Raw genomic sequence first — 27,855 nt, 5'->3', positions numbered from 1 at the left:
AAGAACTTCCGCATTTAGTTCCGGGAACACAAGGTTCCGGGGCGGGGCCGTCTAGCCCGGAGTTCCGGGACGGGGCCTCAGACTGTGAATTGGTGAGTGTCCAGGTGAGGTCCGCTCCTGGGAGAAAAACCATCGGTGACTGTACGTTCTCAGCCGACTCCTCGGCCAGCTCGCCCTTGCCCTGGACCGCTGCCGCAACCAGGAGCGGTTCACTTTGATTTCCTCCCTACACCGCTTTCAGAAAGTTGGTTTAGGAGGTTCCTCCAGTGCCCCTCCCGGGCCTACTAACCGCGCCCACAGCTGGGAAGCGAGAAAAGCGTGCTCGGCGGTGCCGATTAGAATATCTGTATCCTCCCCTCTCCCCAGGCACCACCGCCAGAGACTCACAGCGTAACACACCGGATCTGTCTCAAAAACTTAATCACATAATCTCCCTCTGATTAACCCTTGCCGTGGCTTCCAATCGTGAAACGAATAGAATGTCGCATTCTTCCCCTGGGTTCGAGGTGGCACGGGGCCCAGGCCGCCCTCTCCTGCGGGCCTAGCTCTGGCTCCGACCGCTTAGAGCAGACGTGGCATGCGGATCCTTTGCTTCCACGCGGTGCTCCTGCCTCCCTCCCCGGCCAGCTTCTCCCCAAGGCCAGCCTCTGCCTGTGCAGCGCCTCCAGGCAGCTACTGCAATCTGCCCCTGCCGTCCCCCCGCCCCCCCCCCACCCAAATTGTTGGCTCCTTCAAAGTAGGGACCATAGCTCATTCACCATTCCATCCCTCAGGCTAGCAAAGCTGGCCCAGAGTAGGTGCTCAAAAAACATCTTTGGAGGGGGTGAATTAATGAATGACAATACAACTATTGACAAAGTTGATAAGTCAGACTAAGACAGTAAAACTTGGCATCACGTTCTGTAGGCCAGATACATTCCAAATAAAGTCTTCTCTTCTTGGTTTTTCATACCTAAAATCTGTAAAGGAGTACAGATTTCTCATTTCCGCACGTACCAGCTGGTGTTTATGGGGGGGACGGGGGATTATATTTACATAACCCCAAACTCAATATGTTTTAAAATAAAACACTGTTTTGTTTTTAACAGCACAGGAAGTGTTACATTCCAAATACAATTGGTGAAAAGGATAAAATTCCAGCATAAATCTTTTGAAAAGTGCAATTGCTGTCAACTCCAAAAGTACATCCCCTTAGGATATAGCTGGGACAGAGAAGTTGCCCAATCCTGGTCAGTGTCCATCTGCCATTCAGTGTCAGTCACCTGTGACCTGCTGACTTTCATACTTAATCCTTGTTTTTGCCTACTGTTCTACATTGAGTTCAAAACAAAGTTGGGAAAGCCTTGAAGAAAATTGCAGGCAAGGAAGCAAACCTGAGAGAGAAAGATGCTTACAGCGCAAAGGAAGCGGTGTGGCATCCAGGTACCATTTGCCAATATTACTGGAGGTCAGCATTTTACATCTTAATGTGATGGTTTATTTATACGTAGGGATTTACTATGTTTAGCTGCAACTTAAGTTGCTTGGGGGCTTGAATTGGTTCATGGTTATTCATTCAATTTTTTCTTTTTTAAAAGGAACACAAAATAGGCTCCAGATTTTCCTGCAGAAATGTGATTTTTCAGAAAGGGATTACTACTACTAAGTGGGAGATTCCTGTATTAACGTATTTAATCTTCACAATAAGCCAGTGAGCTAGGTACTATTGTTCCTGTTTTAAAGATGAGGAAGCTGAGGCACAGAGAAGATTAAATAATTGCTCAAGGTCATGCAGCCAGGAAGTGACAGCATCGCATTCAAACCTAAGTAGTCTGCTCCAGGGTCTGTTCAACCACGGAGCAATACTGCCTATTCATACTGTTGCACTTGTGCATTTAACAAGTAGGTACTGAGAGCAGACAATGGAAATTTCTGGCAAGCACTGGAATTCATAAATTTAAAAAATGACAAATTTCTGCCCTTATAATGAACTAAGATAATTGAAAGGTTTGCAAATAAAATATCCATTGTATGGTGGAAATGACTAAAGTCACCTATATCCTTGTATAAACGTACCCATGACAGTTGCCAGCTTGTTACCTCTGAGTGCCACATTCACCCTTTTTGGCTGCTCTCTGAAAAAACAGGCAGATCCTTTAAATATTTTTCTGTTGCCTACCATCAGGACGTTGTCAGTAGAGGGCACTATAATGACATTGTAAGAAGAAGGAGCCCTCTTCCCAGGACGAGTATGATCCTCCGTTCAGACTCCTGCCTTAGCTTTTCTATCCCCAAACTCCTGTGGTACAGAAACCAGCATCTGGTTTCTGCAGTGCACAGTGGTCAGAAGTACCTAGTGGCCAGCAGCTTTCCCCAGCCAACCCCCTTATGCATCACATAGCAGAATACTTCCAGCAGGACACCTGCCCATGAACAATTTTCTCTGGCACCTTAAAGGGCAGCAATTTCCAGAAAGTTCTGGAGGGTAAATTTCCAGCAAGTGTTGCTGGCTCAGCCCCAGTAAGCCACTGCTATGCCCTTTCCAACAAGATCTGAACCTCAGTTATGTGTGTGAGTTTGGTGAGGGACTTTTTCTTTGGGTGCTTTATTTCAGCTCTGGAGGTATTCTCTGTTCCTTTTATCTGCTGTTACTATACCCCTTAGAATTCTCTTCATTTCTGACTAGCCAATCCCTTGTTACTCCAATGCTCTGTTATAGTTAACCATTCTTTATATTAAACATTCCTATTTAAATTGCTAAGTAATTTTCATCTCCTGATTGGCCCTGACTGATACAAAGCTAGAATAAATGGTGTGATGGAAATAATATCAGCACCCACATACTGTCCCTGCCTGCCTACAGCACTATTAGAAAGTTCCATAGAGGGTTAGTCATTTTTGGAAGAATCAGAGGAATTAAAAGAAAGATTCCTTGTTAAAACACCAATATTTATAGGAGGAAAACAAAATAATTTCTTCCAGGTGACTTGCTCCAGCTTGGCTGATGTCAGTACACTGAAGTGCTCTAAACTGAGGAACATGGAACAGATCAGAGGAAAGGTAATTGCACAGCGTATCTGGAGCAGAGGGCACTGCTATCTGTCAAGGTCTGAATGCGAAAATGGTTGGACAGAGGCTGTGGATAGAGATTCTGGGTAAGTGATAGTTCAGGGGCTCTCTACACAGAGAAAAATCTATGAAGGGAGACCATAAAGAGAGAGAAGATATCTTAGTGACTATCAACACTGCTACTTGGGAAAGCACAAGAAAGAAGGATGGGGATAGAGAGTTAGGAGAAGGAAGAGCACCGCTGGGACAAATTCCCCCAAAGAAGACATTGTCAGTGATGTTAAATCCTACTGTGATCTCAAAGGAAAAGAAATCACAAAATTTAATTGATGTGTCACTTTAATGAGAGATATAAAGGACAATTTTTAAAAACTGAGATTATATATTGTGTTCCTAAAGGAGAGGTCAAGTGTTGTGAAGTTATTTATTTATGCCAATCAAAATCCCATTTGAATAAATTTTGGGAGAGAAGAGGCAGAGAGTAATGTCTTGATAAAATAATTCTAAGATTCAAAATAAGTAAATGAGAATAATATTTTTTAAAAAGACAAGACTTGAGGTGAAGCTTCTCTGTTTAGATATTAGAATATTATAAGTGTATGGTAATTCAATTTTTGTTTGATGTTTACTTATTTTTGAGAAGAGAGAGAGCATGAGCGGGGTAGGAGAGAGAAAGATGGAGACACAGAATCTGAAACAGGATCCAGGCTCTGAGCTGTCAGGACAGAGCCCAACACGGGGCCTGAAGTCACAGACTGTGTGATCATGACCTGAGCCAAAGTTGGACGCTTAACCGACTGAGCCACCCAGGTGCCTCAAGGGTATGGTAATTAAAATGTACAAATCAAAAGAAAAAACAAGGGTAAATGAAACAAATTCTAGAATATATAAAAACAAAATATTACACAGGAAGTATCATGAATAAAAAAGGGGCATTATGCAACACTTATTTCAGTAAAATTAATTTACAGAGAAAAATAAGATTAGAGGCTCACATCTTACACTAAAATTAATTCCAGAATTAAATATGAAACAAAATGTAAAAAAAAAAGAAAAAATAACCGATTTATTGGGATTGTACAAACAACTCTCCAAATTTAAAATCAATGAGAGTGAGTTCTAAAAACAAGAACAATAGATGTAATATATAAAAACCAAAAACTATAGGGGCTCCTGGCTGGCTCAGTCAGTTAAGCACCTGACTCTTGGTTTCGGCTCAGGTCTTAATCTCTTGATTTCGTGGGTTCAAACCCCGCATCAGGCTCTGTGCTAACAGTGCAAAGCCTGCTTGGGATTCTCTTTCTCTCCCTTGCTCTCTGCCCCTCCCCCACTCACGCTGTCTCTGTCTCTCTCAAAATAAATAAATAAACTTAAAAAAACTATGTATCTAAAAAATAGCCAAAATAGCAAATTGGATGTGAACGAGACAGAAAGTTAATTTTAAGATGATTGCTTAGAAGAATTCATAGGATTTCTGAATCTGGTCAAGATGGAGTAACTAGAATCAAATTTATCCTCCCGTTTGAAACAACCAAACAATAGACAAAAATACATGGAGCGGTGGTTTGCGAGAACTAGATATCAGATCATGAAAGGTAATGATCACTGAGAAGTGAGAATTCTTCCCAAACCTAGGTGAGCCCCATAATTTACCCCAGCATACTTCTTCAAGAAAGTTCCCAGACCATGGCATGGGGAGGGGAAATTTAAACTCACCCCGGAAAACTTTCCAAGCTGAAAAGATGTAGCTGAGAGTCAGGGAAGTCAAGGCAACTGAAATTGGCAGGGCAGAGTACTGCAGAGAAGAGAGAGAACTCAGGAGATTTGCAAAGAGGCTCCAGCAAGAATTTAGGTGACTACCCATCAATGCTTGCATGTGGGAAAATACCCAAGACCAGGGAAAGACCCACCCAAAAGAATTAGAGGTGATAGTTACCTATGCACATAGAGGACTAGGAATGATGCTTATTCCCACCAGCCAGACTAGAAAAACCTCACTGTTCACAGAGCATTTGCTATAGCACATGTCAGAAACTGTAACAGGATATGAGATTTTATTTTATTTGCAAGCCAACAAGCAGCCATGAAGGCTGGTGGAAGACACAAGACTCCTAAGCATGAGAGGAGGAGTGTATTGATTATTTAGAGAAATCACAGTAGCAAGAGTATCTGCTGTTTTTCTAACAATTCTCTGAGTCCCAGTTCCCCCAGGGTGACTCAAAGAAGGCTAGATGAGCCTTGCACATGTGGTGAGTTGCCTTATAGGAGAGAAACTTGAGCTATTTCCGGTAACATCGAAAAGTGTGAAACAGGGATAAAAGGTGTGAAAGACCTACCTGTGCACTGAAGACTACTGAGCGTTGCCGAACAAATTTAAGGAAGAGCCTCCAAAGTGAAGACGTACACCATGTTCACAGGTCAGTTGAGTCACTACAATCCTGATCAAAATTCTGGCAGACTCATTTGTAGAAATTGACAAGTTGATCTTAAAGTTCATATGAAAATTCGAAGGAGCTAGAAGAGCAAAATAAAAAACCTTGAAAAAGAAGAGCAAAGTTGAAGGACTGGCACTATCTGCTTTCAAGACTTAATATTATAACCCTACAATAATCAAAGCGGTGTAGTATTGCCATAAAGGTAGACCAATAGATCAACTGAACAGAATGGAGAGTCAGGAAATAGACACACACATATATGGAAAACTGATTCTTGACAAAGGTAGAAACAAAATCAATTCAGCAGAGAAAGGATAGTATTTTCAACCAATGTTTTTGGATAATTGGATATCCATATGCAAAAAAAAACCCACAAAAACAGCTGTACATCAATTCATACCTCACACCATACATAAAAATTGATTCAAAATGAAATAGACCTAAACATAGAACATATAACTGTGAAGTTTCTATAAGAAAGCATAGGAGCAAGCCATTGTGGAAAAACTTACATACTGTGTGATTCCAACTTCTTGACATTCTGGAAAAGGGGAAACTATGAAGACAATAAAAAGATCAGTGGTTGCCAGGGACTGGGGATGGGCAGGGTGGAGGGAGATGAATAGAACACAGGGGATCCTTAGGGTAGTGAGAATACTCTGTCTGATGCCATAAATATGGATACATGTGATTATACCTTTGTCCAATCTGTAGACTGTGTAACACCAAAAATGAAGAACGGTAGTGTGAACCATGGCCTTTGGGTGATTTTGATGTGTCATGTAGCTCATCAATTGTAACAAATGTGGCAATTCTGTTGCTGGCTGGTTGGTAACAGGGAGGCAGGCTCTCCATATGTGGGAACTCTGTGCCTTCTCAAGTTTTCTGTAAACCTAAAACTGCTCTAAAAATAAAGCTAATTAAAATTTAAAAAGGAAGAAAGGAAGGTAGGAAGGAAAGAAGAAAGGATAAGCCACACACTTGTAGAAAATATTTAAAATGCATATGTCTGATAAAGGATTGTGCCCAGAATATATAAAGAACTCTCAAAACTCAAACTTTATTTAAAAAAAATTTTTTTAATGGAAAAGATTGAGTTTTGGGAGTTCTTTAAACTGACACTTGATCAAAGATGATATACAATAGCAAATAAACACACGAGCTGTTCAGCATCATTAGTCACTAAAGAAATGTAAACAAAGCCGCGATGAGACACCATTACACTTCTTTCGGAGTCACTAAAATGAAGACGACTGACCACACCAAATCTTGGTGAAAATGTAGAGTAAGTGGCACTCTCATGCACTGCTTGTGAGAATGTAAAGCGACCGACCACTTGGGGGAAAAAGTTGGCAGTTTCTTAAACTTTAATAATTTATCGAACTGCTAAATCACCAGAGGCTAAAGCCCGTGTTACAGGCTGAATCATGTTCCCCAAAGTTCTTACGTTAAAGCCTTACCTGCACTGTGACTATATTTGGAGATAGGGCCTTAAAAAAGATGGTTAAAGTTCAATGAGACCATATGGGTGCCTCAATCCAATAGGACTGGTGTTTTTAAAAGAAGAGGAAGAGACACCAGGGATGCATGCACGCGGAGAAAAGACCATGTGAGGACACATAAGAAGGTGGCCATTGATAAGTCAAAGAGAGACGCCTCAGGAGAAACCACCGTGCTGGCACCTTGCAGCCTCCAGAACTGTGAGAAAATAAAGGTATGTTGTTTAAGCTGCCTGTCCGTGATATTTTGTCATGACACTTAGAAAACTAGTACTCCCATCCTATATCTGTCCTTCCATTAGTAAGATAAATTAGATCATCGTTCAGTTTGTAATAAGTCAGGTTTTCCGTTCCTTGCATCCCCAAATCATTACACTCAATGTACTATGTGACCTTTGTCAACTTGCTTTACCTTGAAAAAGGTAAAAGTGTTTCAGTTTTCTTGTATTTAAAGATGAGTGGGGGATGCTTGGGTGGCTCAGTTGGTTAAGAGTCCAACTCTTGATTTCAGCTCAGGTCATGATCTCACAGTTCGTGAGCTGGGGCCCCAGGCTGGACTCTGTGCTGACAGCATGCAGCCTGCTTGGGATTCTCTCTCTTCCTCTCTCTCTGCCTCTCTCTCTCAAAATAAATAAATAAACTTGAAAAAAAAAAAAAGATGAGGCTACACTAAATAAACTTTTAAAATATTTTCAGCCTACATGTCTATGCAATTGTGGAATAAATTTACAAGTAGATTTTGTTTTGCTAAATAATTCCCCCTTGATCTAAAATCCATGATTCACTGGGGCACCTGGGTGGCTGAGTTGGTTAAGCATCCGACTTCGGCTCAGGTCATGATCTCACGGTCCATGAGTTCGGGCCCCGCATTGGGCTCTGTACTAACAGCTCAGAGCCTGGAGCCTGCTTCAGATTCTGTGTCTCCTCTCTCTCTGCCCTGCCCCTGCTCACGCTGGGTCTCTCTCTCTCTCAAAAATAAATAAACATTAAAAAGATATTTTAAAAGGGGTGCCTGGGTGGCTCAGTCTATTGAGCTTCTGACTTTGACTCAGGTCATGATCTTATGGTCTGTGAGTTTGAGCCCCGCGTCAGGCTCTGTGCTGACAGCTCAGAGCCTGGAGCCTGCTCCAGATTCTGTGTCTCCCTCTCTCTCTGACTATCCCCCATTCATGCTCTGTCTCTGTCTCAAAAATAAGCATTAAAAAAATTTTTTTAAATCCATGATTCATTGACCAACATTAACAACTCAGGCAACAACAGATGTTGGTGAGGATGTGGAGAAAGAGGATCTCTTTTGCATTGCTGGTGGGAATGCAAACTGGTGCAGCCACTCTGGAAAACAGTATGGAGGTTCCTCAAAAAATTAAAACTAGAACTACCCCATGACCCAGCAATTTCACTACTAGGTATTAAAGGGATACAGGTATGCTATTTTGAAGGGGTACATGCACCCCAATGTTTATAGCAGCAATATCGACAATAGCCCAAAGTATGGAAAGAGCCCAAATGTCCACCAATGGATGAATGGATAAAGAAGATGTGGTTTATATATACAGTGGAGTATTGTTCAGCAATCAAAAGAAATGAAGTTTTGCCGTTTGCAACTATGGAACTAGAGGGTATTACGCTAAGCAAAATTAGTCGGAGAAAGACAAATATCATAGGACTTCACTCATATGAGGACTTTAAGATTCAAAACAGAGAGCATAAGGGAAGGGAAGCAAAAATAATATAAAAACAGGGAGGGTGAAAAACACAAGAGACTCTTAAATATGGAGAAAAAACACAGGGTTGCTGGAGGGGCTTTGGGGGGTGGAGTGGGCTAAATGGGTGAGGGGCATTAAGGAATCTACTCCTGAAATTGTTGCACAATATGTTAACTAACTTGGATGTAAATTTAAAAATAAATAATTGATTAAAAATAAAATAAAAAAATAAATCCATGCTTCAAGACTAAAATGCAAACCTCTGCAAAAATAGTTAATAGCAGTAATCTGACATTAATAATAATAATACAAATAATATAATGTGGTTTTTTTCCCCGGACTCTAGTTTGAAAGTAGTCACAGAGTGCAGAGACTATAAAGATGAACCTAAATCCTTGTGTGTCGACAGATTCTGAACACAGCAGTGAGTAACCTTCCTTTGTGGGGGACAGGGACTCATAGATTTAGATGCCTACAAGTGTATGGCATTCTGCGTCTCCTCAGGGCATTGACCCTTTGGACAGAAGAAATTACTAGTAATAATTTTTCATGTGTGTCTTAAGACTTTTGAAATCCATTAAGAAGCAAGTAACTAGAACTCCATTTTCTCACAGACTGGGGAATCTTGCTCTCTTAAGGAAAAGTGGAACTACCTCCAAAGTTCAAGTATTGTAGACTCCTTTTGTTCATAAGGCTGTTTCTGAATCTCACAATCTTTATTTTTAAGGATACATGTCTCCGAATCCTTTGGAACATCCTTAAAAAGAGGATAACTTTCCTTTCTTTATTCTCCCCCAACACTGAACTTCTGCTTTAATTAAGGCCCAGGCAGTCGCCTCATTATTCCTAACCAGACTGAGGCAATGTTTGATTGTCTTTTTAGAAACATCCCTGTAAACAAGAAAGGGACAGATTACATCATCTGGTTGGTGTTAAACAACAGAACAGGTGAGTACTGGCAAGACGAATAGGCTTTATTTCATTTGAACAAATTACTCTTGGACTCCTGGTCTCAGAGCCTGCATTAGTGAGACAGGTACTATCATGCATCAAGGAGACATATTCCACCTTGCATAAAACCTTTCCATTAAAAATTCACCTCGCTATGGGATTTAACAGTCTCTTAGGCAGTATCCATCAACAATGACAAGATTTGCCCAGCATTTCTGAATGATCAAGCAAACAAAAGAAAAAGTGGGCTACTTTGATCCCTCCAGACTTTTAGGTTCTCATTTCTGCTAAGAAAGTGCATCCTGATTGTATACAAGGAACTTCTTTCTCATTGTGACAGGTAAACTTGACCTGTGTGTCCCTATTGGATCAATGACACAAGTGAAAGAGGCATTAAAGCTGGGCGTTTTTATTCCATCCTTCCAAAGTTGAACAGCCACATCATCCAAGGCAGGTGACTGTTTGTGCAATGGTAAAGTCCCAGGGTTAAGGCTTCCTAGGCAGGTCATTTATTCCTCAAATATTTAATGAGCTCTTACTATGCACCAGGTTCTACATTAGGCACTAGGGATTCCTAACAAAACAGACAAGATCCTTGTACTTATGGTGCTTGCATTCTATGTGAGTGAAACATAAGTAATAAGTAAATAAAAATAAATAGCTACAGCTAGTGATAAGTGTCAGAAAGGTAGTAAAATGTGATAATATAATAGAGAATGGTTTGGGAAGAGGGGTGGCTGGAGTGAGATACTTTGGAGAGAGGTCAGAGAAACTCTTAAGGAGATGTCATTTGAGCTGGGATATGAGCGGTGGGATTGAGACGGCCATGTGACAATCTGGGGGAAATTCTTTCAGAAGAAGACAACAAGCTCCTTTGGGAAACAGAAGCCTGCAGGAGTAAAGCCTAGTGATCAGGGGAGGTGTAGCTCATGCAGAGGTGACAGGGGTCAGAAGGGGCCAGATCAAGCATATCTATGGCAGACACTCAACTTTATCCAAAGAGAAACGAGGAGCCTTGGTATGATTTTAACACAGTGATAATAGGATCAGAACTCATTTCTCAATGACTCTTTTTTAGTTCTGTTGGAAATTGTCGGAGTCAGAGTATAAATGCTCAGACCGGAGAGGAGGTTACTGTAAAATTCTATGTGAGAGATCATGGTGGCTTGGAATAGGGTGGAAATAAATTTAAATGGGCATATAAGGAGTTAATTTTAGAGGTGGAAACAAACAGTTGTTGATGGATTGGATGCATACAGGAAGTAAGGGAATAAAATATTATGCCTAGATTTCTTAACATCTAGGTGGATGATGATGCCATTTGTTGATATAGGGAAGGCTGGGGAAGAGCAGCTTTGCAGAAAAGATTGTTTCTATCTGGACTTGTTAGGTTTAAGATCTTGATATCTAAGTAAAAATGTTGACTAAATAATTGGATGCCAAAGGAGAGGCCAGGGCTAGAGATGCGAGGTATAAAATTTGACAGCATCAATTTGGTGGTTATTAATGCCCAGGAACAAATGAGAAAAAAGGAGGGCCACAATCCAGTTGACAGGAACTCTGGTATTTAGAGATGAGGAGCTCTAAACATATAGCCAGAAAGTAGAAAGAATTGGGAAATTAGGAAAGCGAGAGAGGAAAGTGTTTCAAAAAGGAAGCAAGCATCATCTTTCATAGATACTGTTGTGAGGTCAAGCTAGGTGAGGACGGGAATGTATCCAAAGAGGAGATTACTAGGGAATTTGTCAAGAGTTCAGTGGAATGACTGGAAAGAAAGCCCTGGAAGAGGGAGCTAGCAAATAAACAAAAGACTCTGGTTTTCAGCAAGATGGCAGACCATATGTGCAGAGAAATGCCTTCTGGTATGGAGAACCTAAAAATAATTGCTTAGGTTATTTTAGATGCTTAATAACTACTTATTAAGTGAATAAATGAATGACTCTAGGCTCTCCCAGATGGCCCCAAATAAACACAGTATCTCATGCCCCAGCTCCTTTTTTTGGCAACCCTTATGATTTCATTAAAAACTCAGGTCTAAAGTTAAATCTGCTTTCCATCTCATTGGGCAGGAGAATTGGAGCACTTTTGCCTCCTTCTGTGGGATGGATGGGAGTGGGTTGAGGTGGAAGATCTGCTTCCTACTAAGAGTCAAGTCCTATTCCAGAATAAGTAAATCCAAATCTCTGGGGATAGGGTGTCAGCACTGGTATTTTTTAAAAGCCCTCTGTCCCCGCTGAATCTGATGCACAGTGAGAGTGCCACAAGTCAATGTGAAGGCTGAAGTAACCAATGATGGTAGCAGGTGCTACTATCCTTAGTAAATACAGTGCTGAGATTGAGGCCAACACAGGTGAGTAGGGAGCAGACATTTCAGGAAAATGTGGTTTTAGAAGAGGAGAAGCAAGATTAGCAGAGAAGAACGTGAAGAATACTTGAGCTACTTTAGGTACAGGTGGAAAAGAAAAACAAGCCTTCCTATGAGGAACTTCCAAGGTCAGCCAACTTCCATCTAAACAAGGGTATGAAAAGAATCCTGCAAGAAGAGGTTAAAGATGTAGAGGGTTTGCTGATGGCAATTCTGGTTAATGTAGAGCACAGTAAAGGGATTTGAAAGGGCAGGAAGTAGAGAGACTGGATCAGGTAAGGAATCTTTGAAGGAGCACTGGACAAGTTTCTGGATGAAAATGGATGATCCAGAAGTGGTGACTGAGGGAAACAAGGAGATGCAGTAATGATGGAGTTCATCTGATCATCAATATTGGAAGATGAGCGAAAGTCACATACAGTCCAGAGTCCAGTCTTTGGTGGATCTGAGCTCACTGTACAAGTATGAAATCCCATGGCAATCTAGGAGGGATGATCTCAACTGGGAAAGTTGGTCTGATTGTCTGGTGGTGACTGTTTTCCACTCAGTATGGCTTCCCTATACTGCCGCCTTAGGGTGACCCACGACTCCTTGTTCTAGTTGCCAGGAAATTCCTCTACCCTCCTTTGTTATTCTTTTATTCTTTTTTTTTAATTTTAGAGAGAGAGAGCACACATGCACAAGTGGGGGAGAGGGGCAGAAGGAGAGAAAGAATCTTAAGCAGGCTCCACACTCAATGCAGAGCCTGATGCAGGGCTTGATCCCATGACCTTGGGATCATGATCTAAGCTGAAATCAAGAGTCAGATGCTCAACTAACTGAGCCACCCAAGCACCCCTCCCCTTTGTTATTCTTAAAAGTATTCCCAACTCTTCCTAACACCACTGGGACACACAATCTCTTAGGAAAAAACACATGATTTTACAAAGACTTGAAGAGCAACGGATTTCAAACAGCTTGCTTATCACTCTGCAACAGTCCCATGATCAATGTAACTGCAAAAGCCTAGGTGTCTGCTCACAACTGGAAAGGAAGGAGAGATTAGAAGGCAAAAGACAAATTAATGTCTCAAAATTATTATCCATACTCACAGGAAATATTTAGTTCGGGCAAATGTTAACTGAAAATCATAGTTATCATAAGGAATCTCCATTGTCCTATGGGGATCTGAAATTATCTTATATATTCATTTATTTCATTCAGTCAAAAAGTACTTTGGGCTACCTTTCTTAGTATTCTGTATGCTTATGATATAGCTAAGAACAAGACCAAAGAGGGCATTCTTCTTTTAGAGATTATATTTTTGTAGGAGTGGGTAGACATAAATCCTATCAACCAACCAAGAAATAAACCAGAAAAATGTCAAGTAATGATCCTCTGAGGGATTCTCTCACAGAACTCTTACCGTGTATGGTAAATACTGCCATTTGCCTTCTTGCCAGAAACTTAGGTCTCGCCTCAAATAAATAGGTCTGGACAAGTCTTGCCCATTCTCTCCCTCTTTTATGTTTATTAAGGTATCATTTACATACACTAAAATATGAACAATTTGAGATGCATAGTTTGTTGAATGCTTGTAATTTTATAAACCTGTGTAACCACCACAATCATCAGGATATAGAAAAAAATCTCCTCTCCCTGAATTCCCTTGTGTCCCTTTGTATTAGATTTCCACAGCCCACCATCAGCGCCTGGCAACAACTGATACACTTTCTGACACAAGAATGTTGCCTTTTCTAGAATTTCTTATGAATAGAATTATACAGTACATAGACTTTTGTATTTAAGTTCTATATTGTTTCCTTTTTTAAAATTTAATTAAAAAGTTATTTTAGACAGAGAGAGAGAACAGGGGAGAGGGACAGAGGGACACAGAGAGAATCCCAAGGAGGCTCTGCACTGAGGGATCATGTGCAACCTGGGATCGTGACCTGAGCCTGAATGAAGAGTTGGATGCTCAACTGACTGAGCCACCCAGGCGCCCCTTTAAGTTCTATTTTTATTGACTACGTAGTTGTCATTTCATGAGCACCATCTCATTGATTCAGGAAAGATAACACATTCAGCTTTATCTACAAAGATAGAATGTTTGCAAACTAGTTACTTTAAAGCCATCCCCCCTCATTTTTGTTAATTGCACAATAAAGCACTGTAGACAAATGCTCATAATACCAAGTGCTATGAGATTGATGGCAGGGATATTGAGTTTCTTGCTTCTAATAGACCATATGTGTCACAAAATCTCCCTACCCCTTCCAAAAAAAAAAAAAAAGAAAAAAAGAAAGCAAGAAAGAAAGCAAGAAAGGAAGAAAAGAAAGCAAGTGAGCATTTGAATGCAATAATACCCATCTCTTCTGTGCTTAGCCAAAGCCTGTAAATTTTTGGCACATCAAGACAAAGTCATCAATATATGGATACGATTTTAAAATAAATAAATAATAAGTTGTAAAATAATAAGTAAAAATAAAACTGAAATGACTTCTCAACTTATGTAGATTTCCCAAATATTTCTATTTTTTCAAAATTAAATTTGCTGTATTCTTTTTCAAAATTAATAAAAACATTTTAATTTGTTGTATTCTTTACAACAAATTGATAAATTTTCACTGTAAGAGTTTTTAAAAGATGTATATAAAGAAAAATATACTTATATTTAAATACAATTTGCATCATAAGCTGTGTATAGTACTTCTCTACTAAATATTATGACATGAGGATTTTTGTCATCAGATTTTCTGCCATCTCATTACAATATTGCTAGCACCGAAATATTCTTTCCTTTCAGTACCTGGAAGGGAAGCTCAGCACTGAGCACCGATGTTGTTACCCTACAGGTTTTTCAGGAATTATTTCTTATTGAATTTATGGGTATTGGTTACACTTACTGGGATCAAAACATGGAACCAGCATGTGGCACAGTGCGCTATTCCACACCCTCAGGCTTCTTTGTCCAAAAAAACAGGGATTTTTGTTTTTGGAATCTCTGCTTCACAGATGGGTAATAACAGGAAGCTCGAAGTTTAGACAATGGAGAGATTTGTCTACCCTGCCAATCTTGGTCTGAATATTTGCTGCCTAGTGGTGTGAGAAAAACATTTCTATTTTCAGAATGATCCTGGACCTGGACAGAAAAGGATCACAATATGCACTGAGTCAGGTGACGGAGCTCCCAAGTTGAGAAAGAGATTCAGGAACAAATCACCAAAAGACAAATCATTCATTTGTGGGCAAAGGAATTTATGTTTCTGTTGCCTCTCGTGGCCATATAAAGTCATAGAGGGTTAAAAAACAACAACAGGCAATCTTGTAGATTTTATTTCTTTTTACTCATAGAATTTTAATGCTTGCAATCCTTCAGTAGAAGAGACTGAGTTTGGTTGAGATACTCCCAAGGCCACACAGGAGGAGGAACATTCCAGCACTCATGTGCTTGACTCCCAGCTCTGTGTTCTTCCTTCTGTGCCATGTTGCCTCTCCACAGATAACAAGATTGGCTTTTTCAGGCTCTAATGAAATATTAACTTTCCAATTTCTTGTACTCTGCTACCTCAGGGTGCTGTTGTGGTATTGATAGAACTTTAAAAAAAGAATTGGGTGTGGTCATGTGTTTCATCAAGCCCAATTATAGTCATTATCACAAGAAAGAAAAAAAATGGCCATTATCGTAACAAATACCTTCTAAGGACATTGCCTCCTTGGCTTTTCTGATTTTTCTTTCAAGTTCTTTTCATTTTGTCATTTCAAATGGATTTATTTATATAAAAGTGGAAAACGTGAAATTTAATTTTCTTTTTTTTAAAGTTTATTTACTTATTTTGGGAGAAAGATAAGGCATGAGTAGGGGAGGGGCAGAGTGAGAGGGAAAGAGAGACTCCCAAGCAGGCTCCAAGCTGTCAGTGCAGAGCCTGATGCAGTCACAAACTGTGAGATCATGACCTGAGCCAAAATCAAGTCGGTTGCCCAACTGACTAAACCACCCAGACACCACAAAACTTAATTTTCTTAAGAAGGAAACTAGACAACATTGGGCCTTGACTTCACCAAACTCATTGCACTAGGACCTTGTCATTGCACTGGAAGAAAGATAATTGGATGAAGAATGTTAAGCTTTGCAATAGGAGTTAGCAGCTAGCTTCACTTCCAGAGTAGAAGTGTGTCCATGAAGCAAGTGATTCTCTTAGTGACTTGAGACCAGATTCAGATGTCCTAATTCAGACATATAGCTATGTCTGATATAGCTCTAGGTTGAAACGGTACTACCTTTTTGTTATTATGTATATTTACACACAGTTTTGAAGGGGTCTTATTAAATTGTTCCTGGAACACTGCTGGCTTTAAGGACACTTTGATGACTTTCTGAAGGAAAAAGTTTTCTTATAGGCATCAATATTATTTCCTGAACTTGCCATTGAATAAGGTTCACAACTATAAAACTAGATATTTAGAATTGCTTTGGATCAGGAGGAGGTCGCAAATGGCCACCTGTCCATAAGGTTCTTTAATATGAGGAATATTAATAGAATCCCTGGAGGTGGAATTTCGTAGTTGGAAAACCCATCAATAAAATTCTTGCTACCCTTTGAATATCCATTGATGATCTGTGTCTCACTCACAGGAAAACCAATAAGAATAAAATTGTATATTTTTGATTTCATGGTGGGATTCAGTAATGGCCCAATTATGTTCAGGCTTACCTAGTAAAGGGTCTCTGTAATTAGTGTATAGAAATTGTAGGAAAGCTATGACCTTTTGTTCCTTCTTCTAATGGAGAAAGGCTTGTACTGTGTGAGGGTGGGCATAATGAGATTGTTACTGAAATCCACTAAGTAGGGTAATAAATATATTCTGACGACTGTTGATTTTTCTGTGAGATAACCAAAAGACCATACTGTGGCCTTCAGCAGATGCTTAGGCCATGGTACACTTAACAATTATATTTCTTTTCCTTTAAAACTGAGATTATTCCTGAGTTTTTCTTGTAAAATAAAGATCAATGTAAAGATGCTAACAGCTTTGACAAGCTTCTAGTAATCCTGCTTCCGGGACAAACAGGTAGGTAATCGAAAAGGGCATGTGTTGCTTGAGTTTCACCTCAAGTGGAAATCAAACAGTGTCCGTCAGATCACAGTTCCAAGGTCAACCTTAATAAAAAGTGTAGAGTTAGAAATTACAGGGATGAGCAATAACTAATAAGCAAAGAAGGTTCCTGGATGTGAAAAAAGGATGCAACCAGTTGAATCAGACAATAACAGGAAGTCCTGGCTCTGCTGGTTCTTTCCTAGGTCTTGAGCAGGGTCAGATAAAACAGTGAAATGGTCATTTACAAAATGCCTGGCAAGATTATCAACACTATTCATGTTTTGCTTCCTAATTCCTCTTGAATCTATCAGCTTCTTTCCATCCTACTGCCATGATCTTGGTCAAAACCTCCAAAATCCCTCCTGTGGACCTCTTGCAATGGCCTCCCAGTTGGTCTCCGTGTGTGCACTAAGCAGAGTGATTTATTTTTATTTTTATTTTTTTCAAAATGCAAGTCGATCGTAGTGACCTCTTGTCCTTTTTCACGTGGCCTGCAAGTGGTTCTCCATCCCAGAGAGTATGTTCCTTAAGGGGCCTTTTGGCAGTACCTGGAGACCTTTTGGTGTTACACTGGGGTGTACTATTGGCATCTGGTGATTATGCTGCTAAACATCCTGCAAAGCAAGGACAAGCCCCCGCAACAAAGGATTATCTGACCCCAAATGTCAGTAGTGCCGAGGTTGAAAATCTTGGCCACACCCCCGCCTACCTCTCAGCCTTATCTTGGACTACTCTCCTCCTCACTATGCTTCAGACTTGCTGGGTTTTTATTAGTTTTACAAGTATGCTATCTTATCTCCCATTTCTAGGTCTTTGTAGTCTTACAACTCCTACTCATCTAAATGTTACTTGAAAAGTCCCTTTTTCATGGAAATCTTGCCTGATGTCCACCCAGCCTCTTATACACTAACAAGCATGGCTAGGGTTATTTCAAAGCCTGAGGAGGGAAGAGTCTACAAACCTAAAATCTTCAGTATTTGCAGCCGTATGGACACCAGTTCTGAAAGGGTCGAAGAAGACATATCTAAGTGCTGCTACTTCTTCCAACCTTACGTTTTCTATTTAGAATGATTATTAACTGACAAGCTTTTACTCTGATAAATACGAAGTACCTTCTATGTTCCGGGGATTGTGTCAGGTGAGGGGCAGAGGATTACAAAGATGCCCATGATACACTCTCACATCTTACGGTTTAATGTGCGAAGTGCTATACTAGTTGAATGAAGACGAGCAGACCAGGATGTGACTAATTCGATCTGTACTGGTGTTCATAATCACACAATAAATATTTATTAAGTATTTGCTGAATGCCAAACATTGTGCAAGATGCAGGGATACAAAGGTAAATAGCAAATTGTTTTTCCAATCCAGTGGAAATAGTAGCTAATATTACTGGGCTTTTCAACGCCCTTCACATGTATTATATCTTACCCATTCCTTATACTTTCCCCCATGGATAAGGTGTTCACCTAATTAGCCCCAAATTAATAGAGGAGGAAACTGAGATTTGGAGGAGAATGACACTTCTTGAGTAAAGTTTCTGTGTCTGACTTGTAACTCCAGTATCTGGCACCTAATGGGTGGCCAGTATAGAAAAGATCCTATTTCCAAGTAAGATCACATTCGCAGGCACCAGAGATTAAGATTTCAACATCTGTTTCTGGGGGAGACAAGTCAACTTACAACAACCACCTCCCCTCTCTTGTTCCAGTGTGTCTTCCATCCTTCTTTAAAGTTTATTTCTTTTTGAGAGAGAGCGAGAGCACAACCGACTGAACCACCAGGCACCACATCTTCCGTCTGTCTTTACCCAGCTGGCAGCCATTCTTGATGTCGACCAGGATTCACGCTCCTAGATGTCGCATGACTTGGAATACATTTGAGCTGCCTCTCCTGGAGTGGACGCTGTTTGGATCGATGCTAACCCGCAGCTTCGGGAGTTGGGCTGCTGGCCCTTCTTTGTTAGGAGGTGAGAGTGGGCAGAATGAGGGGCTGCGGGAGCAGGGCCACATGAGTCTCATGGTTTCCAGCTCCCCTGCAGATGTTGTTGATTACACTTGTGGTTGCTATTGGCAGTGAGGCCTACGCATAGCTCTGAGCAACGGCTATTCCACTTATGACAAATCTGTAGTCCTATCGCACCCCTCTTGACACGCTTTTCTTTGTTCTCTATCACACTCAAACTCAGACAAAAGAAAGGACAAAAACAAGTACTTGCACCTAAATACTGATAGTATCATGCTTGAAGTCCCGGTTGCAATTCCCTGTATAAAACACTTTTTTTCGCTCAGTAGTAATACTTTGGGGGACCATCAGATTCTGAAAGGGAGGAAGATTTTGTTCCTTTTTTTTTTTAATGTTCATTTATTTGTGTTGAGAGAGAACGACAGAGAGAGAGGGAGTGAGAGAATCCCAAGCAGGCTCCGTGCCATGAGCGCAAAGCCCGAGGGGTGCTCAATCTCACCAGCAGTGAGATCGTGACCTGAGTTGAAATCAAGAGTCAGACACTCAACTGACTGAGCCACTCAGGTGCCTTAGGTTTTGTTCTTGATTGCTGTATAACTTTGAACTTACCACTATTCTTTAGAGTACAGAGATGAAGAATTCAAATACATATATATTTATATGTATATTTAAAATTTTTTGTTTTTTTTATTTATTTTGAGTGAGAAAGAGCATGAGCAGGGAAGGGGCAGAGAGAGAGAGAGAGAGAGAGAGAGAGAGAGAGAGAGAGAAACTCCAAAGCATACTTTGTGCTGTCAGTGCAGAACCTGACCTGGGGCTTGGCCCCAGGAACCATGAGATCATGACCTGAGCTGAAATCAAGAGTTGGACACTTAACTGACTAAGCTACCCAGGTGCTCCTATATTTATATGTGTGTGTGTGTGTGTGTGTAGTTTACACAGAATGTTACATTAGTGTCTGTTGTACAACATAGTGATTCCCCAACTCCATACATTATGCTGTGCTCACCACAAGTTTAGCTACAATCTGTGACCATACAATGCTATAACAATATCATTGACTATATTCCTTATGCTGTACCTAATATTAGACAAACTCCAATATTGATGCAGAGTTCCCCCCAAAGGGGACAGTACATCAAGATTCCACTGTTTTCATGTTTTCAATATAATTGAAGGAGGGGACTCTAGTGTAATAGAAACTGTATACCTGAGTATACCAATTTCTTCAATGTTCTTTCTAATTGATTTAATTTAATAAATCCCTAATTTACAGTTTGCTATGTAATCTAGACTTAATTTTTAATAGCATAATAATAAAGTCCAGATTTGGAAGGAAAAGTTTTTTTCTGCTGACATAGGAATGAATACAAACTAAAATAGAAAAAAAGTCATGCCCCCAAAACTGTATCTAAATAGCAAGAGACAGATAAAATGCTTTCTGCCTTGTTAGCATCTTCTAATTGTAACTACAGCTAAAATATTTTTAAATAATTATTGGTAAGAAACTTTTCAACATCAAATGAATTTCTAGGCATTGGGAAAGTTTTTCTTCAACAGTGTTTGCTAACATGGAGAAATTAATGAGGAGAAAACCCGGGAAGACCGTGCCAAAATTGACATGGAATGCACCAGATCCTATGAAAATAATTCCCATCTTGCCACCATCCTGATTTCTACTGTCGCATTTCCTGCATGACAATCTTGCTGTTGTTTTAACGGACAGACACACATACCTATTTACCTGGCCAAGTTCAAATACTAATGCCATAAAGTAGAAAGGAGTGGTCGTTTCCAAATGAAGGACTAAAGAACTCTCTGTCCCTGAAGACCATTCCAGGATGTGGTGAAAAGCCCAGGCGCGTCTGAAATCTGAAGGATTCTGTTTCCCCTGTGGTCAGCTTTGCCTTGGTGGGGGGGGGGGGGCGTTTTTCTCCCTTTCTGGGGGAATGCCATCTGCTGGCCTCACTTTCGCATTCTTTATTTGCATGTGCTAGCCTTTTTATTGCAAATAGGGCTCTAAATCTTACTTTAGGAATGGATATTGTGCTATGTGTGAGTGCATGTGCAAAAGAAGCTATCAATAATGTTAGTTATGAAAACCTGATCATAAGTGTTTTTAGTCCATTAGCCATTTCACTTTATTTATGTCCCCTTTCAGGCAGGATTTGAAGCCAATATTCACAAGATGAAGTTTGGATGAAGAGCAACACAAGAGGGTATAAAACACTGTCACATTTTTTCATGCCAGAAAATATTTCTTCCTCGTATTATTTCTTTAAATAGCTCTTCACAATAAGCAACCTCGGGGAATAACAAGTGCAGAAAAGAAGAACCGGGCCAAGCACAGGTATTTAATATCTATCCACCCACCTACCCACCCGTCTGTCCCTTTCCTCTCATTACATTTAATTATATTTTTATGAGGATTACCAAATTAAAAAAATTATTTATTATGCCCCCAGTAGATGTGCCCATAGGCAATTTTGACCTATTTTGCTCCATTTCAGCTCCTAACAGAAATTCAGCGCATGATTTATTAATAAGACCCTGTTTGCTCTGAGTCGTCGTTTTATCTCCCAAAGAGTACGTAGTAGGAACAGTTGAGCCTGCAAGGAGAGGGTGTTCCTGTGCCTTTCCTGGAGTATGGCGACTGGCTACCGTTGAGAATCTTTGTGTGCAGTTACCGATGCAATGTGTGCCTGAAGTCACTGCCCGATCCTGCCACATAGGGAAGTGTGAGGAAATGTCAGCCCATGGCCGAGTCTCTGCGTCACCACGGCCCCGGATAGCAGTCTCCCCAAGCTTTGCTCATTTTTCAAAATGCCCAAGGAGAGCGAGGAGAGAAAACAAGAATCGGGGAAAAGGATGCCTGGAATAATCTAACTTTCAGTTACGTCATATTACAACCCATAATAATAAAAGTGTAAAGGACAATGCAATTTCTCCAGGAGATTAATAGGCATTTGAGGGCCTTTTAAGAAAAGAATAATGTTTGATCTAATGCCCCCAAACAGTAGGAGATACTGTAACTCAGTGTTGGGCCAAATGCTTCATCTGAGCTCTGCACACTTCACGGTGAGTCTCTGACTTTTACATTAATTTCCACGAATGGCCACGCAGATCCTGTGTTTTAAATCCTCGTGCAGACCCGGATGAAAGCGAACACTAGCTCCTAGAGTCACCTAGTCCTTCTCTGTGGAATCATTTCTAATTGAATGTTAAGATCAAAGTTTAAGTTTATAAGAAAGAAAAACAAGTGCAGATAAATAGTTATTATCTGACACCCTTATGAAAATTCATGACCTGCACTTTTATCAGAGACCTTATAAGAATTCTAATTGTGAAGTATGCGGAGCCATTAAATGGCGAGTACGCTTCAGTCTCTTGATAAGAAGTGAGTTAAATAATTGTCCTGTTTAACTTGTGCTTGTTAACCTTTAAGGTCAACTAGTTTGAACATACGTTTAATGAAATCCTGGAGCCAGAATTTATGATACTGCTGCCGAATGCTAAATTGGACAATTTACATAAGCAGGACATTAACCTTCTGAGCACTAAATAGCATTTTAGCACTTAGCCGCTGGGGACAATAAGGGACATGTTCTATATATTTGTGATTAGCTTGCCTGGAAACTCTCATGATGACCAATTGGCCTACCAAGTTTAGCAGCATAATTAAATGAATGGACTCAGCCTAAGTAAATTATCAGTGCTGTGTACAGTATATCATTATAGTCCAAAGGAAAAAAAAAAGATATGAATAATTTAATAATACATTACTAATTTATCAATGCTAAGTGACTTTGAGGAGGCTCTTTGCAGTTCATTGTTTTAAATTTGATATTTGATTTATTGCTCGCGTGATTAAAATTGAGCCTGTTTCATTTCTTACTAGAAGTATATAGAAGCAGTAGATTTTATTTTATTTCATTTCATCTCATTTCATTTTATTGAGGTGAGACTGGTGGTGTTTCCTGCTTTGGTGATATTACAAAATACCTCCTACTGTGCACTGATTAGCAGGTAAACTAGTAATTTGTTACAATCAGATGTATGCAGTCCCTACTACTTGGTAGCCTTCCTGAGGGGAGGGCACTAACCCCTGAGTTGTTCATAAGTCCAGCTTGCAACACAGTGGCAATTATCATTATGGTTTGGAAGGGTCAAGCACCAGGGAAGGCAATTTGCGCTTCACCTACAAATGCTGCTGCTGATTGTGGATAATCAATCCTCTGGGCCGACTCTCCCGGAGTTGTGCTCTGTAAACTCAGTCTAACATTAGGGCGTATTGTACTTTAATGGCCAAGTACCTGTGTGGGGAAATAGCATTCACCCTGAAGTCGGCTGGGGCCCCTGCCCCTTACTCTTCTAAGATAAACCTGAGCCGGATCTCAATCCATGGGAGTCCTTGAGTTTTTACTTCCTTGTGCTTCTCCCTCTGGGTCTGCCTCTCATGCTCCCTGCCTCCGTTGTCTTGAGAGAACCTGTGAATGTTATAGTTAGCCTTTTTACTGGCTTCCCCCAAACTCTGCTCACCTTCGCCATTTTGTTGTTTCAGTGACACACGGTGTGGCAGGGTCACATTGCTGAGCCCCCAACCTTTTTGTTGGTCTCAACCTTCATCCTTCTCTCTCTCGTCTTCACCTTTTTCAAAGGAGCAAGACTGTTTCTCTCTGTCTCGCCAAGGTCCCTTTGGTTCTACCCCAAAGACTCATTCAAGTATTTCTCCAAACAAATATTTTCCTCTAAAAGGGAAGTCATGAATATTTTCACATCTAGTTGCAAAACAATAGGAATATGGTACTAAGTACAGTGAGTATTTGGCAAGTATTTGGTTGACCCCTCAACGTAGCCCGTCAAGCTACCCGTGGTAAGTCTCGCCTTCCTGACTGCGTGTCTTTCCAGACAGGACCAGAACCTACCTCACCACGTAACCACAACAGCAGCAATGACAACAATTTTTTATACTTTGGAGACTGCTTTACTGTGTATTATCTCTCAGGAACTTGTAGATGTAGAGTGGATACTGTGATACCAATTTCTCATAAATGAAATCGTTACTGAAAGAGAGATTAAATACCTTGTACAAAAACTCTGCCCTGCTAGCTTATGATAGAACCAAATTTAACATTTTTATCTGTTTCCAAGGCCAGTGTTTCTGGATTAACATGGCCCATGTGCTCTAACCATTGTTCAGGTCAATAAACATTGAACCTGTTATTTTTTATTAATGTTAAAATAATCTTAAGTAATTCATGCACATGACACAAGGAACAATACCAATAATTATACATTAAAAAGTAGTTTGGGGGTGCCTGGGTGGCTCAGTCAGTTAAATACCCAACTTCGGCTCAGGTCATGTTCTCGTGGCTTGTGGGCTCAAACCCCACATAGGGCTCTGTGCAGACAGCTTGGAGCCTGAGATTCAGCGTGGAGCCTGCTTCAGATTCTGTGTCTCCTTCTCTCTCTGCCTCTACCCCACTTGCTCTCTGTCTCTCTGTCTCTCTCAAAAAAAAGGAGCCTTTCCCTTTTCTCCAAATCAGACACCCCCTACAGAGAAAATTAATGTCAGAATCTTGTAGATCCTTCCAATGATATTATATTTCATGTAAGTTTGGGTATCTATCCTTTAAAAAATATTTGTAACATTACCAGACATACTCCTTAGCACCTGCATTTTGAACTTAACAATACATCTTAGTAATTGATCTGTATTAGCACATACGAATCTACTTAATTTCTTTTCATGGTTATATATATTCTATCACATATAATTGTCAGAATGTATTTATTCCTTTGGTTCCATACAAGTATTTTTTCCTATTATAAACAGTATTAAAATCTTTGTAATACATATTGGCATACAAATTCAAGTTTATCTAGAAGATTAAAAGGGAACCACTTCTGGTACTATTCCTGGCCATGTACTGGTTCCTCAGCTTGGCACCCATTGATCAGAAGGTAGACTTTTTAAATTATCTATTGTATATTCCATTTTGCTTCCAGTTGATTGAACTTCATTCCGTCTTTCCAAACCAAGCTATCTTTAGGTTAGATAGCCAGAATGAGTCATATAGCAAAACATTAGAAAGTTCACTGAGAAGCAGGATGTGGCCAAAGTAAAGCCAAGCCAGCATGGTCAAGGGGCTGGACTCTGGAGTAATACAGACCTGGATTCAAGTGGTGGCCCTGCTGATGACTAGCTGTGCAGTGTGGACAGTGTACCTATGCCCTCAGCAGGCTTTTTGCATATTCTGTGTGGCTAATGACAGCGCCAACCTCCACAGAATTATGGGGGGATGAAATTACATAATGCTTATAAGTGCACAGTTTCTAACTCATAGTAAGCAGTCAAAAAACTATCACCTATTAGTGTTACCAAAGCTTTCCAGAATCATTGATTAGCTAGCTGAGTCAATATTACACAAAGTTTCATTGTCTATTTTTAATTTTAAAACTATTTACATCAAGCTATTGTTTGACAGTTGAGGGTTACTTGGTCAGGGTGACAGCCAGAACAGCCTTTTTAACCTAAAACTGTTTAGAACCATATTATTATTATTATTATTATTATTATTATTATTATTATTGAGAGAGAGCGAGAGCGAGAGAGAGCATGAACGGGGGGGGGGGGGGGCAGAAAGAGAGAGAGAGAGAGAGAGAGAGAGAGAGAGAGAGAGAGAGAAAATCCCAACCAGGCTCCACGCTCAGTGCAGAACCCAACTCAGGGCTTGACCCCGTGACCATGAAATCATGACCTGAGCCAAAACTAAGAGTTGGACACTCAAACAATGAAGCCATCAGGCACCCCAGAACCATATTATATGTAAGTATGGCCCAAGATTTACCAACGCCTATATACACATTCTGTGTAAAAGTATCACTGTTAAAGTGAATATTTTCAACTAAGACCTTTTTACTAAAATATTTTATAGGTGTGAATTCTAAACTGCTCTAAATTATTTTCTTTGCTGCTAGTTTGTCTTTATTTTAATCTTATATTGTTCATTGGAAATGAACATTGTATTGTACATTGGAAATTGCCCCCTTCTTTATTTCTTTTACATAGTCAGGGGAAAGTAAAAGAATCAAGTTGCTTTTCTTCCTGACACCTAGCCTGGGTGTAGAGATCTGGAGTCCTTCCTCTAGAATTCTCTATAAGGACTACTCAGATCAAATGCCCTCTGGGATATTTGATTCCCACTTGGGTTGTATCAGCCCTCATCAGAATCTGCAACCTTGCCTCCGGATATTCTACCAATTGATATTTTGGTATAGTTTAGCACAGTGAAAAAAGTACTTGGATTTGGAGTCAGAGGACCTGAGTTTCTGTTTCACTCGGCAGCTTTGCGCTCCGAAATGGGAATTGCTGAAGTCAACTTCTTCATCTGTCAGGTGTTATAAAAAAAACTGACCCTACTTACCTCACAGGAACAAGTGAGGTGATGAAAGTTCTTTGTGAATAGCAGAGCATGGGGCACATGTTAGTAACTATTGTCATTATGATCATTACTGATACCAAAAATAATGTTCAGAGTCAGAAATCGTATCTGAGACCAGCAAAATAAGTTTTACCCTGTTGGTGCAGTATCCCTTTTGTGATAGTTCCCTGCTGTTTGGCAAACACCTTATCAGTGTTTTCAGACCTCTTAGAGTTTTTCTGTTGGCAGAATTTCTCTCTTACTCCAGGGTCCAGCTTGAAGGTTTACGTGTGTGTGTGTGTGTGTGTGTGTGTGTGTGTGTGTGTGTGTGTGTTGACAACAACACTGAATGATTTCCTCACCTTTCTTACCACTCAGGTAGTGTACTTCTAGCTGGCCCAGTGTAAAAGTTTGGTTTCTGACTCTTTAAATCTTTCCATCTTCTCTCTCCTAGCCTGTCTCCCAGGGACCTCCAACAAATCACTGTGTATTCTGGAAATGCTAAATCATTAGAGCAAGAGCCATATCAAGGTGAAATGAGAAATGTAACTTGCTACAAGGAAATGCTATGAAGCTTATTCTGCTTTCAAAGCTAAATAGGTGTGCTTTCTAAATTGGCTGATGGCATGGAGTAGCTAAATCCATAGTCTCCTGTAATATGTTTGATACTCAAGAGTTATAGGCGTCATTACTGGCTTAATTCTTTTTTTCTCTTAATCCTTCTAAAGCGCTCAGTTGTTTAGAATAATTTCTGACCAATAGATGCAGTCGGATAGTATTTCCATCTTTGCTCCCACCTTTCCTTCATAGCATAACTTGTCTTATGAAGACATCTGTAAATTAAGATTTTTAGTATGATTAGATATAGAGAATAACTATTTTTTAAATTTTTTAACATTTATTTATTTTTGAGAGAGAGAGAGCACCAGCAGGGGAGAAGCAGAGAGAGAGGGAGACACAGAATCCGAAGCAGGCTCCAGGCTCTGAGCTGTCAGCACACAGCCAGACGCGGGGCTCAAACTCACAGACTGTGAGATCATGATCTAAGCTGAAGTCGGATGCTTAACCAACTGAGCCACCCAGGTGCTCCTAGAGAGTAACTGTTGAAACGGGTAGATCTTGGAACCCAGATGTCTATTTTGGAATCTGTTAACACCCCTACCGGTTGGTTACCATGTTCATCCATTAACCTGAAGTTAATGTGCTTTTTCTCTTCAGCCATATTGCTTGCCACTAGAGAAACAATAGTTTCAGAATATTTTCCAAAGGACGCAAATGATTACATGGCCCTCTTCTTTTTTTTTTTTTTTTAATTTTTTTTCCACGTTTTTTTATTTATTTTTGGGACAGAGAGAGGCAGAGCATGAACGGGGGAGGGGCAGA

At 40.2% G+C, this 27,855-nt stretch overlaps 1 long non-coding RNA gene across 6 annotated transcripts; it reads left to right on the top strand.

The window, feature by feature from the left end:
* Positions 1–34: 34 nt before the first annotated feature.
* On the top strand, positions 35–27,791 carry LOC109495745. Of its 6 annotated transcripts, XR_006591990.1 has the most exons (7): positions 35–92; positions 1,089–1,447; positions 2,962–3,039; positions 5,314–5,465; positions 7,029–7,197; positions 18,835–19,052; positions 21,210–22,945. It is a non-coding gene; the product is annotated as an uncharacterized LOC109495745 (long non-coding RNA). The 6 variants fall into 6 exon arrangements; XR_006591992.1 differs by lacking the exon at positions 1,089–1,447 and having other exon boundaries at positions 72–104; XR_006591991.1 differs by lacking the exons at positions 35–92; positions 1,089–1,447; positions 2,962–3,039 and adding an exon at positions 27,691–27,791 and having other exon boundaries at positions 4,336–5,465; positions 21,210–23,074.
* The last annotated feature ends 64 nt before the right edge of the window (positions 27,792–27,855 follow it).

The sequence above is a fragment of the Felis catus genome, chromosome F1 (assembly GCF_018350175.1).
Source record: "Felis catus isolate Fca126 chromosome F1, F.catus_Fca126_mat1.0, whole genome shotgun sequence".
Taxonomy (NCBI): Eukaryota; Metazoa; Chordata; class Mammalia; order Carnivora; family Felidae; genus Felis; species Felis catus.
Note: the sequence above shows the minus strand (reverse complement) of the source record. Positions and strands in the feature narration are given on the sequence as shown.